This window comes from Psammomys obesus, unplaced genomic scaffold (assembly GCF_907164565.1).
Source record: "Psammomys obesus unplaced genomic scaffold, mPsaObe1.curated_primary_1811, whole genome shotgun sequence".
Taxonomy (NCBI): Eukaryota; Metazoa; Chordata; class Mammalia; order Rodentia; family Muridae; genus Psammomys; species Psammomys obesus.
In genome coordinates this window covers 8,221,739-8,233,128 of record NW_026596234.1, presented here as the reverse complement: position 1 = coordinate 8,233,128, position 11,390 = coordinate 8,221,739, and the positions used below count along the sequence as shown (strand labels likewise).

The 11,390-nt window shown below is 47.5% G+C and overlaps 1 protein-coding gene across 2 annotated transcripts in view; it reads left to right on the top strand.

Annotated features, from left to right (window-relative positions):
- Positions 1 to 11,390, top strand: part of Tshz2 (teashirt zinc finger homeobox 2) — a 426,375-nt gene that overhangs the window by 308,683 nt on the left and 106,302 nt on the right. The gene's annotated exons all lie outside the window — the stretch shown is intronic.

Sequence of the window (11,390 nt, the reverse complement as noted above, 5' to 3'; positions counted from 1 at the left end):
AAGAAAGAAAGAAAGAAAGAAAGAAAGAAAGAAAGAAAGAAAGAAAGAAAGAAAAGGAATCAGTAAGCATTGTTTGCTTGGCGCTTACTATGGATCAGGAGTGTTTGGTACTTGCAAATGCATTGGTTACAACATTTAAATGACCCAGCTTCTCAATATTGCTGACCAGCATTGTCATCTACAAGTTCAACCTCACGAACTGTGCAAGTTACAAAACCAAAATCTCCCCATAACGTTTTAAATAAGTTTACAATATTGTGTTGGGTGCATCTATAGTCTTCCTGGGGCACATGTGGCTGTATAAGAAATTCTAAGCTACAACTGCAATCCCCGGTTATAGACCAGGAAGCAGTCACAGTGACTTGAGGCAAGAGTTCCGACTGGGATAGAAGGCACGGCACTGGCATTCGGTCCCAGTGATAAGACCCTACCACCAGGGGCACTGGATGGTGAGCAGAGATTGGCAAAGGGTCATCCACGGAGTTCACTCTAAATGAGGACGTTTGAGTAGTACACAAAGGAGGAGCCAGCCCCAGCAGGATGTGACGAAGACATTCTAAGAAGGAGACCATGGAACTGAGGCCCCATGGAGGACTCAGAAGCTTAGTAAGCCGGTGTTGACAGCCGTGACAGTCAGGGGCAACCTTAAGCTGTGTGTCTTGCAAGTTGACAAAAGTGGACAGGCCTACAATTACGAGATTTTTCTAAGAGGAGCATTAGAATCCTGAGGACTAATGAGTGAGTTCAGATGTTCTTCGGGAAAGCCAGAGTGTGACATAGGGAGTATCTGAAATTGAGAAAGTCATGGAAACCCAAAGCCGGGACAACATCCATCCATGCAGAGGTTGGGGCCAAAATGGAGGATACACTTGAGCCACACCATGCCAACTCTGCTGCAGTAGAATCCATCAGTCCTGATCACACACTGAGGTTCCCTCTGTGTTGTAGAACCCATAAGTCATGGGTCAATCCTTCCCTTGAAGAAGGCATACTAACACACACTGTGAGATGTTAAAGGACTCTTGGGTCCCAGAATAATTGGTATACTAGAAAATACCAAACGCATGGTCCAGAACCCTACAGGAAGATCCACCAAGAATGTCCAAGGGCTGTCTTCATTATATGATTATGACTGACTGAGGGGGTGTCTAGGGAGATAATCAAATGTAAGCCACTTGTCTGACAAACATGAGGACCAGAATTCAGATCCCCAGGACCCACATAAAACAGGACACAGCAGCTCACATCTGTGATCCTGGCGTTCCTGTGATGAGATGGGAGGTAGACAGGAGACTCTCTGAAAGTTCGAGGGCCATCAGGCAGAGGCCGTATGCAGAGGCAAACAGTAAGGAAACCCTCTCTCAAACAAGGTGAAGAGCCACAGCTAACAGCCAATGTCATTCTCCAGCCTCCACATCCTTCCCTGGCACGTATGTACCTCCCACACATATGTGCACTTACACATAAGTACACACAGACAGAGATTTTTTTAATGTTTTCTGTGTGCAGTATCTGCATTAAATAGTCATCAGAGAGACTCGCTGCCGAGGACCTTAGAACCTAGTTCAAAGAACAAAAATAGACAAGAGGGTCAGGGTACGGTAGGGCTTTGAATGGAAACCTGTAAACAGGATGGCTAGGGAGCCATGGCCCACTGCAACCCCTGGCAGTAAGGAGTGGTCGGTTTGCCAAGTATGTCAATGACCAACACTCCAAGGCCAGAGTGAACCTGAAAGTCAAGGGACACTGAGGCATCAACACTTGGAGACTTGAAAACAACTGGAAGGAGGTCACGCTGAGATCTGAACCCCACGGTGGACAGGAAGCGACACGGAGCAACTGGAGGGCTCTCAAGAAGAGGCCAGGGTGTGCTGGGGGCAGAGCCAAGACAATGCGCTCATCTCAGAGTTCAGGACCATTGCAGCCAGCAAGTTCACCAGCATGCTCACAGCACTGAGTTTCCAGGAAGCAGCTGTAACCCCTGGCCAGCTCTCTATGCAGCCCTGTCTTGTGAGAAATTTATAGAAAGACTCAACTGTGTGTAAACAGCTGGCAGTGTGTCTTTCTCAGCCTTGTTCCATAATAGAGCGACTGTGGCTTAGCTTTTTGCAATAATGCTACACACCGTCGCAAACAAAAATAGTGAGCTTTCCCCAGCATCTGTGCCTTGGCTAAGTGATTGATCATTCATAAGCCATTCATAAGCAATCATTCCCCATACAGTGTCTGGGAGGAGAGATTTTTCATCTCTAAAATTTTTCTTAATTCTGATCATTAAAAAGTTTGAAGGTGGGACGGGTCCTTTTACTCTTGGCTGCCAGGAAGCTTCTGTCTAAAGATAACAATTAATCATGGTAACCCTTTCATGTGCACCGTTAGGATATTTGCTCTCCTTCTATTTATCTCTCTTATGATTTCCTTTCTTACATCACTTTCCGTCATTTTATAGCTGGATATACGCTGTCAGTTAGGACAATGTTGTGCTTTTAAAGTAACCCTAGTCTGCCTGACATATACTTTAAAATTTCTGCACTCACCGGTGATGGAGGGAGGGGCGGAACTAGTTAGTGAGTCAGCTGATGAACGCGCTATGGTTAATGGTGTCTGTAAAATGGAATGGCTTAGAACTTCAGCCAGGAATGGATCACCCCAGCAGGCGCTGTTTCTGTGAGGAAGGCAGCTTGTACCATAAATCCTAGGTATGACTCTTTTCATCCAAAGAGTTTTAAGCTTCCCGTAAAACAAGGATGTTTCCTGTTATGGTACTTGCCAAGCAGCCTCAACTTCTGTCTTCTTTCCTGCTGAACTTTAAAACTCGGAGAGGCAACTGTCTGCTGAGGCTGTTTTGTCTAGATCTGGGCGTGGGGCAGGAATCCAGCGGCATGAGCCTCAAGTCTCAGGATCCAACTTAGGAAGTTCTAGGAAGCATCTTCACTGTGTGGATTGCTGTGAATGGCAAGAATAACTTAAAATAAAACCTTGTCCTCTCTGTGCTTCTGTGGAGTAGGGTGGAAGGGTTAGGGGTGATAGAGGCAGGCCCCAAGTCTGTGACCAAACTAGGAAAGCCATTTCTGGCCAATATCATCTCCAAGAACTCTCTCAATCTCTCTCTCCCTCTCCCTCTCTTCCCCCTCCCTCCCTGTCCATCCTTCCTTCCCTTTATCTCTCCCCATCTCATTGATCACCCCATCAATTTCAGTCTCATGATTCTGGCACTCACTGGCACCTCTCACCATAACCACGTGGCTCTTATTACCCAGAAAGTCATCTCCACATGGAACCCTCCCTAAACACCATCCAGAATCTAGACTGTTGTGGGGAGAGTGGCCTCGGGGAGAGAGGAGAAGACAGCCAGGAGGGAGGCAGTCAGGAGGAGGCTCCTGGTCACTTCCACATTTGTTCTGAAAACAATGAACAGCAAAACCAAAAAGAGCAAGGATTTTATTTTTAATAGAATCAGTAATAAATATCCATTGGAAAAGAACAGAGAAAGGAAGAGACCCAGAGAAAGGAGGACACAGAGAAAGAGGGAACACAGGAGATGAGACACAGGAGAGGGAGAGGGAAAAGACAGATGACCCGCCATCAATTCACACTGTTAGCATTTTAGGCACATTTGTCTTGTTTGAGGTAGGATCTCGTATAGGCCAGGCTGGCCTTGAACTTCCTATGAAGACAGGAATGACTGTGAACCTCTCGTATTCCTGCCCGCATCTCCCAAATGTTGCATTTACAGGTGTGAGTCCTCACTCTCGTTTTATACCGTTCTGGAGATTGAGCCCAGAGCTTCATGCACTCAAGCATGAAGTTGGCAAGCACTCTGCCAACTGAGTGACATCACCAGCCCAGGTACACTACAATGTAATGCACAAATTCCAGACAGTAGCTGACAAACTCGGGCCCTCTGGAAAAGCCTAGACACTACCCATTTAGTAAATAAAGCTTTATTAGAATAGAGCTTGATGCAGTGTGTTTCCATATTTCCTACTGCATAACAAAGTGGTAGAATTGAGAGGCTAAACTACAAACCCCAGGTGGCCTAAAATTTTGATTATTTTTTAATCCAGCCCCTTTCATAATAATCCTGTCCCCGAGACTTTTGGGCAGGAATTCTATGTCTTATTGTCTCTCTGTCCTTCCTCCGAAATGTCAGCATCTCCACACTTAAAGAATCTTAGGAAGGATGCTGGGGAGTCAGACAATGGCTCACTGATAAGTTCTAGAATGTCTCAGCCCCACAAGCAGATGGTAGGGGAAAGGTGGGGTCTGTTTATTCAAATATCTGACCACTGTCTGGCTCCATGTGAGCTACAGAGGGCTCTTTTGCCAGCCTTCCCTCCACGATCACAGGAGACAGGGCTCTGGATGAAACAGCTGGTGTTAAGACAAGGTTCTCAGACCTCAACTGCAAAGGAGAAAAGACTTCAGCACTCAAGGCCTGTAGACTTTCCCTCCAGACGGGGTTACCAAGGGCGCCTGAATTCAAGGTGTAATGTTTGTGTTGAGTGAGACTGGGTGGGGTCTGAGGCTACAGTGTTTGGGTTTATAAAGACTGGGGTAAGTAATATTGATAGTGTTTTAGGTCTGTGTTGTTGTTCTGACATGAAGTCTCACTCAGTAGCCCAGGCTGGCCTGAAACTCACTATGTAGTCCAAACTGGCCTCACATTCACAGACCCCCCTGCTGTGTCATGTGAAATGGAGCCTTGGTTTGTCTATGTACCTCAAAACAATGGCTTTTTTCCTTCAGGAGAACTGGCCCGTGAACCTTCTCGGTCTGGCCACTCTTGAGTTAGGCACACATGCATGGATGAGGTAGAGTCTATGCAATGGCGTCTGACTTCTCTCTATTATAAGCATCAGACATCGTGTCGCTTCACCTACCCAGCAGTGAGTCCCCATGTTCTAGAACTAAGCCTGTGCATCTGTGTTGATTGAATAAATACTCTGCTTTGCAAGTCCAGTTAACCTTCCTGGAGAGAAGGTTTATCCTGGGGAGAAACTGAGACCAGTTGACAGAGTTGAATATTTAGAGGAAAGAGCCTGGATGACTGACTCCAGTCGCTTTTCAAAACCCTTGAAGGACCATGACACAGAGCATATTTTAGAAAGGGAGAAAGGAATACATGGTGGACAGAATTTGGGTGGCCCAGCCCAGCCCTAGCTCCGTGACTGGGCTTCCCTCACTCCGCCTCCAATGGACATTACACAGGTTGCCTCTCCAGCTTGCTGGGGCCTCGTTAAGACGCTGTAAATGATGCTTCTGTGCAGTGTTAGTTGCTTGTCTCGTTGCCATGACAAACACCTGACAAAAGCAACAAAACACCTGATGAGAGCACCGTGAGGAAGAGTGGGCTTATTTTTGTACCCAGTGCAAAGGTGCAGTCCATCACAGCCAGGAAGTCTTGGTGATTGGAGCTTGAGGTGGCTGGGTGTGCTGTCAGGAAGCAGAAAGCAATAAACACTAGTGCTCGACTCGTTCCCTCCCTTTAATTCAGCCCAGTTCCAGCCCAAATGTGATGCTGCCACCCACAAGCAAATGGGTCCTCCAACCTCCGCTATTCTAATCTAGACGATCCCTCGTGGGTGTGCCCAGAGGTTTGTCTCTTAGGTGATTCTAGAACCTGTCCAGATGGCAATATTAACCGTGACAGGTGAGACCCTCAGAAACATCTGCTGGGAAAATCACATCCTGCCATTTCCTTTGCACGGGAAAAGGTCTCTGTCGTTCTCTCCTGGAAGGATGGGAGGGGCAGGACAAAGGCCACTTGGTGGCAGATGTTCAAGAAAGAAAGGAACAAATGGCTCCTGGTTCCCCTTTCAAATCCACCTCCTCTTCCCTAAAAGCAATTTGAAGGGAACTTTGGTGACTTCTCTCCGGCACGGAAAAGGAAAATCACTTCCCAGCCTTGCTCACCAGTCGGCCATAGTCTCAGCTGCAAAGCGAAGCTCCCAAGCCCAGCTCTTACATAAGCCCTGAGCAAGCCCAGAAGGTTGACCCATCCTGTCGCCTGAAAGGACCCACAACTATCATGGGGAATCTAAACAGGGCATTCATGGGGTGGGATTTTAATTCCTGTAATTTTTTCAACAACTGAAAAAAATAAACAACTCATTTCAGCCTGCGGAGTGGGCTCCATGAAGAAGTGATGAGATCAGATTAGGAAGGCCCCTGTTTTGTCATCAGGTGACAGGCATACGGAAGAGTCCATTTGCTTTAAGAGAAGCCTTCATTAGGGAATGAAAAGTTGCCCCTGGGACCACAGGTGGGTGAGCTGCAGAAGACAAGATGGGTGCTACTGCTGACACTGGCCTTTCCCAGCTGGCTGTTGGAAAGCCTGAAATCCAGGGAGACAGTGGGTAAAAACATAGACACAAAAAAAAAAAAAAAAAAAAAAAAAAAATGTGAGCTAGATCACATAGATCGGCACTTGATCTGCATCGCCATAGTCTCCTGAGTCTAACATGCTGCTCCTCACCAGATGTGCCCTTATTTAACACCCTCGAGGCAAACGCCAACGGCCCACAGTGTTTCCTGTTCATCCTTAGACGGCATGCATGGGAGGAAGCCTGGAGCTGGGAGCTGCAGGTTCCACAGGGGGAACTTCACAAACCCATGCTTTCCTATGCCCTGCTCTTCCATCGGCCTTCACGTGCTTGTCTGCTGCTTGTCTTGCATGTGATAGAAAGATGGCAGATGGGCCTTCATCCCTCACATCCTTTTTGCAAAAGGAAGACAAGCCTCATCAGTCAGGATCAAGGAAAAGAACAGAACCAGGCCTGTGGAGACGGCTTAGTCCATCAACTGTCTTCCCTGCAGGGTCAAGGACTAGAGCCTGGGGCTCAGAAGCCATGTGAAACTGTAAGCTGTGCCTTTCTGCATGCATTTGTAACTCAGGGATGAGAGACAGGAAGGCGCCAAAGTACCCCCCGACACTCAGCCTAACCAATAAGCGAGGTTCGGGACAGGGACAACCTGTCTAAAGACAAAACAAGGTGCTGGCCTCGGACATCCAAGATTGCCCTCTAACTTCCACATACACACACAAATACATACACATCACATGTGCACGCGCACACACAAAAAAAAGAAAAAGAAACAATGAGGGAAGGATGGAACGGAGGAAAGACAGAATAGAAGGAAAGGGGAAGACAGAGGGATAAAGGGAAGGGACGAGACAAGAAGTGGGTTGTGTAGGTCAGTCAGTCAGTCTGTTTCTAAAGAGGGAAAAGGTATTTGTGTGCACACATTTTGGTTGCAGCTAAACAACCCTGAAATCTATAGATGAGGCCAGCATCCCAGACATTCGGGGGCAGAGCTGAAGTTTGCATATCCAGGCAGAATTTCTTTTTCCTCAGAGACGCCTCAATTTTGTCTTAAAGTCAACCGATTGGGCAGGCCCCCACCCTCCTGGTGGAGGCTGGTCTCTCCTTAAAGAACGTTATCTCGCCCTTCACCATACTTTTACTATATACCATCATACCCTTCCTGCCACCCAGGGGCCACTGCTTCCCGCATGGCAGGGCGATCACACAGCCATTGCAGAAAACGTAGCAACGGGGGAAAACTTTCAGCCAGCTCTGCCTTGCTCACCAGGGAAGGACCCATTCTCCGAATCTTGTTGGAGGAAACAGGATCATATGACCACTCCTAGCAGCAAAGGAGGTGGGAAGGAAAGCGTTAAGTTTCCTGGCATCCATAGGAAGACATGTATGGGAAGCTCAGCTGTGATTGGCATTCGCAGGGCAGCCCTTAGCATCTTCCCTGAGCTGTTTATTTACTGGACGTTTAATAAGTGCGAGAGGCTGAACAGCGCGTGCTGTTCAGGTTAGAGTCCTGTTACTCATTACTGAGGATAATTAAGTGACATTGGCTCCCAATGTGGAAAGCTCGCCCCTTTCATGCTCAGCAGCCGAAATGGCCTTGTGATTACAGCGCTGCTGTGGGGTTTATTCTTCTAACATTTAAGCTATAAAGTAAATTCAGGGGCTGGGGTGGTGGCTCTGTGTGGCTAAGAGCATTTCCTGTACAGACCTGAAGACCAGATTTCTGATCCCAGCACCCACATAACAAGACAAGCATCCCAGACATGCTTGTAACCTCAACCCTAAGGTGGACAGAAACAAGAAAATACTGGGGACTGATGGCTTCTACCTAGCCAAGAAAACACAAGCCCCAGGTTCAAGGAGAGACCCTGCCTCAAAGGAATAGACAGCAAGTGATAGGAGACACTAGTGTCATCTTCTTGCCGCCTTATGCATGTATAAGTACACACACACACACACACACACACACACACACACACACATCTTTAAAAACCAATAATAACAAAAAATAAAAATCCACTATGAGAAAAGTGGTCAGCAAGCGGTAGAACAGGAAGATAGCCATGAGTCAGGAAAGGCTGAGTCCCCAGAGGAGAAGAAAGCCCCTGCACGTTAACCACCGGCTAGCATACAGTTCGGCATCGTGCTGCTCGTGTTGCTGCCGGTGCGGCTTATAAAGTGTGAATGAGTCCACTTTTTCCTGTAGTGAAAGAGCTGAGGCTGGGGGCTCTGTAGAGAACATGGGTTTCATCAGTTCACTCCGGAGAGGCTGAATGTTCACACAACGTGGCATGTGTCTGTCATCCCGGCACATGGAAGACAGAGGCGGGAGGGCTGCTGCCGACGAGCCCGTCCTAGGGCTGCAGAGTAAGGCCCCCACCTCAGACACAGACCACGAGCGTCTTGGCTTGAATCGCCTGTGTTATCACGGGTTTTGTTTCTCAGAGCAAGATTCGGTTTGTAGGAAGACTGAGAAGGTTCCAGGGCACTTACGTGTGTCCCAAGCCCCATTTCCGTTCTTAACGTCCTGCAGCAAATGCACTGATTAGTAAAAGCCTGTCTTTCAGCCTGATTTGCTCAGTGCCTGCCCTGGCATTTGGGTCCCCCCCCCAAAAGCCAGTTGGCTCCCAATTTGGTTCTGTTGTGAGGCTTGAGATGGTGAATCCTCTGAAAGGTGTGACCTAGTACAGTGTCTTCCGGTCTTTGGGGACTTGGGAGACCCTGACCCCTTTCGCTCTCTCTCTTTTGCTTCCTGGCCATACAATCACTCCATTTTGTGCCTCCTACGCTCTGTCCACTATAACACAGCCCTATAAGCATCAAGACCAGCCAGGCACAGATAGGAACTAACAGACCTAGGAGCAAAGTCAGCCTTTCCGTTGATAACCCCATTTAGTCAGGGTAAATAGACTGCTGGGTGCCGCTCAGATGTTCCCTATAGTCCTCTTGTTGCTGGAAGGTCCAACCCAGTATAACTCAGCATCTTTAGCCATCACCTCTTGGCAGACACCTTCTCAGACCTCTCCCCTTGGTGATGTGTCACTGTGACCAAGTCCTTGACAGAAATGTACTTGTTATTCTCTCTTGCTGTGATATTATATATATATATATATATATTCTGACCCAAAGCAACTTAAGAAAACTTCATTTTGGCCTACTGTTTCAGAGCTCTAGATGCCAGGAAAGGTGGGGAGAGCATGGTAGCTATATCTTGGAGCTGAGAGATGACATCTCGACCAGATGCAGAAAGCAGAAAGACAGGAAACAAACAGGAAGTGGGGTGAGACTATAAGCCCCCCAAAGCCCACCCCCTCTGATATACTTCCTCCACCAAGGTACCATGTCCTACAAGTTCTATACCCTCCCTAAACAACACTACCAACTGGAGACCACCACTGCTCAAATACGTGAGCCCATGAAGGATGTTCCTCATTCAAACCACCACACCTGGGAGCCTATATTTCTCACAAACTGGCACATACATACACACTTAGGGTTGGGGAACTAGAGACCACCTCTAACATCATAGTTTTTTATTGCTTCCTGGTTCAGAGAGAGTAACCTGCCCTGTGGTCACATCAGGAAGTAGACGAGTCTTCAGTTCTTCCACCCAGCTTACCCGCAGGCAGAGGGAAATCACATTGAGCAGTCCTGGGCACCGTCAGCAATCATTCTGTTTGACCAGTTGGCAACTCCAACCTGCCAGGCAGGGTTTGGGGGGGAAAAAAACGTAATTAGCCCAGGTGAGGCTCATTAGAGCCAGTCTGGAATTCTGCCAGCCATACCAGTCGCTTTGTGCCAACCCTTGATTTTAATATCAATGGCGGTGCTGACAAGGACCAGGCAGGCTGGGAAGGAGCATCAGACCAGCCAGTCCTCTTCCCCTCCCCTTCCACAGGCTTTTACTGCAAGGTGAGGCAGCCTACACCATCAGATCAGAGCTGGCTCCGGAGTCAGTTTCCTGGGCCTCCCTTGTCTAACAGGCTGGGCCCCAGGTGATCTTAAAAATTAAATGAAGCTCAGAAAATTAGACGCATAGGAGAGGCAGGAATTAATAGCCCGTCCCCAGCTCCAGCAGAACTCTCGACTGTACTGTACGTCCCTTGTCAATTTCCTTGGAATTCCTTTGGGCTTTTGTTACTGGGATAGATTTAGTCTGAGATCTCACAGCTCTGGAGTGTTTCTTCCTTGAGGTCCCAGTGCCGCAAGTATGGCCTTGTTCTCATGCAAAATTTAAAATGGGCCACGATAGCCAACCTAATCTTTTCTCCCCATAAACTGAGGTATTTATGAGGTTTCAGTGCTTGTAGACTGGCCTCTGCATACTGCAAAGATGCCAACTAAAACTTTTCAGTTCGGGGGGGGGGGGGCAGTGGAAGCACATTCCTTTAATCTCAGCAAAGGCAGGTGGGTTTCTGTGAATTCAAGGCCAACCTAGTCTACATGGGGAGTTTTTAGACCAACCAGGGCTACACTGTAAGATTCTGTGTGTGGGTGTGTGTGTGGGTGTGTGTGGGTGTGTGTGTGTGTGATCAGCATCATTATCACCGATCAATATCATCATCACCACCACCATCATTATCTCCATCATCAAGGTTGGCACGGATGATCTAGCATGGTTAGGTATCAGGCTTCATATTCTACTGTAATCTCTCAAGGAATACAGGGGCTGAGGAATGCCATTCCCATAATACTGCAGAGAAAATGGGCTTAGTGAGCCAGTATCTCCTTAGTTGAGATCAAGTTAATTCTTGATTGTGCATTTAAGAACAGAGTCACTGCCTTAACATTCTAGATAAAACCAAGAACTGGTCATTGTTTTGTTGTTTTTGTTTGTTTGTTTGTTTGTTTGTTTAAACAGAAGTGAGAAACAAAACAGAAGAGGAAAGAGGAGGGGCTAGATCAGGTGAATTCACAAAATAATGCATCTGTAGTGCATGCACGAGGGGGAAGTAGTGAGCGTGGAACTGCATTGACCTTAAACACTAACGAAGATGGGTTCCAGGTGGCTGCATTACAATAGGTGTGTCTGTGCTCTTCAGAAGAAAGGTGGGCCCTACTTTG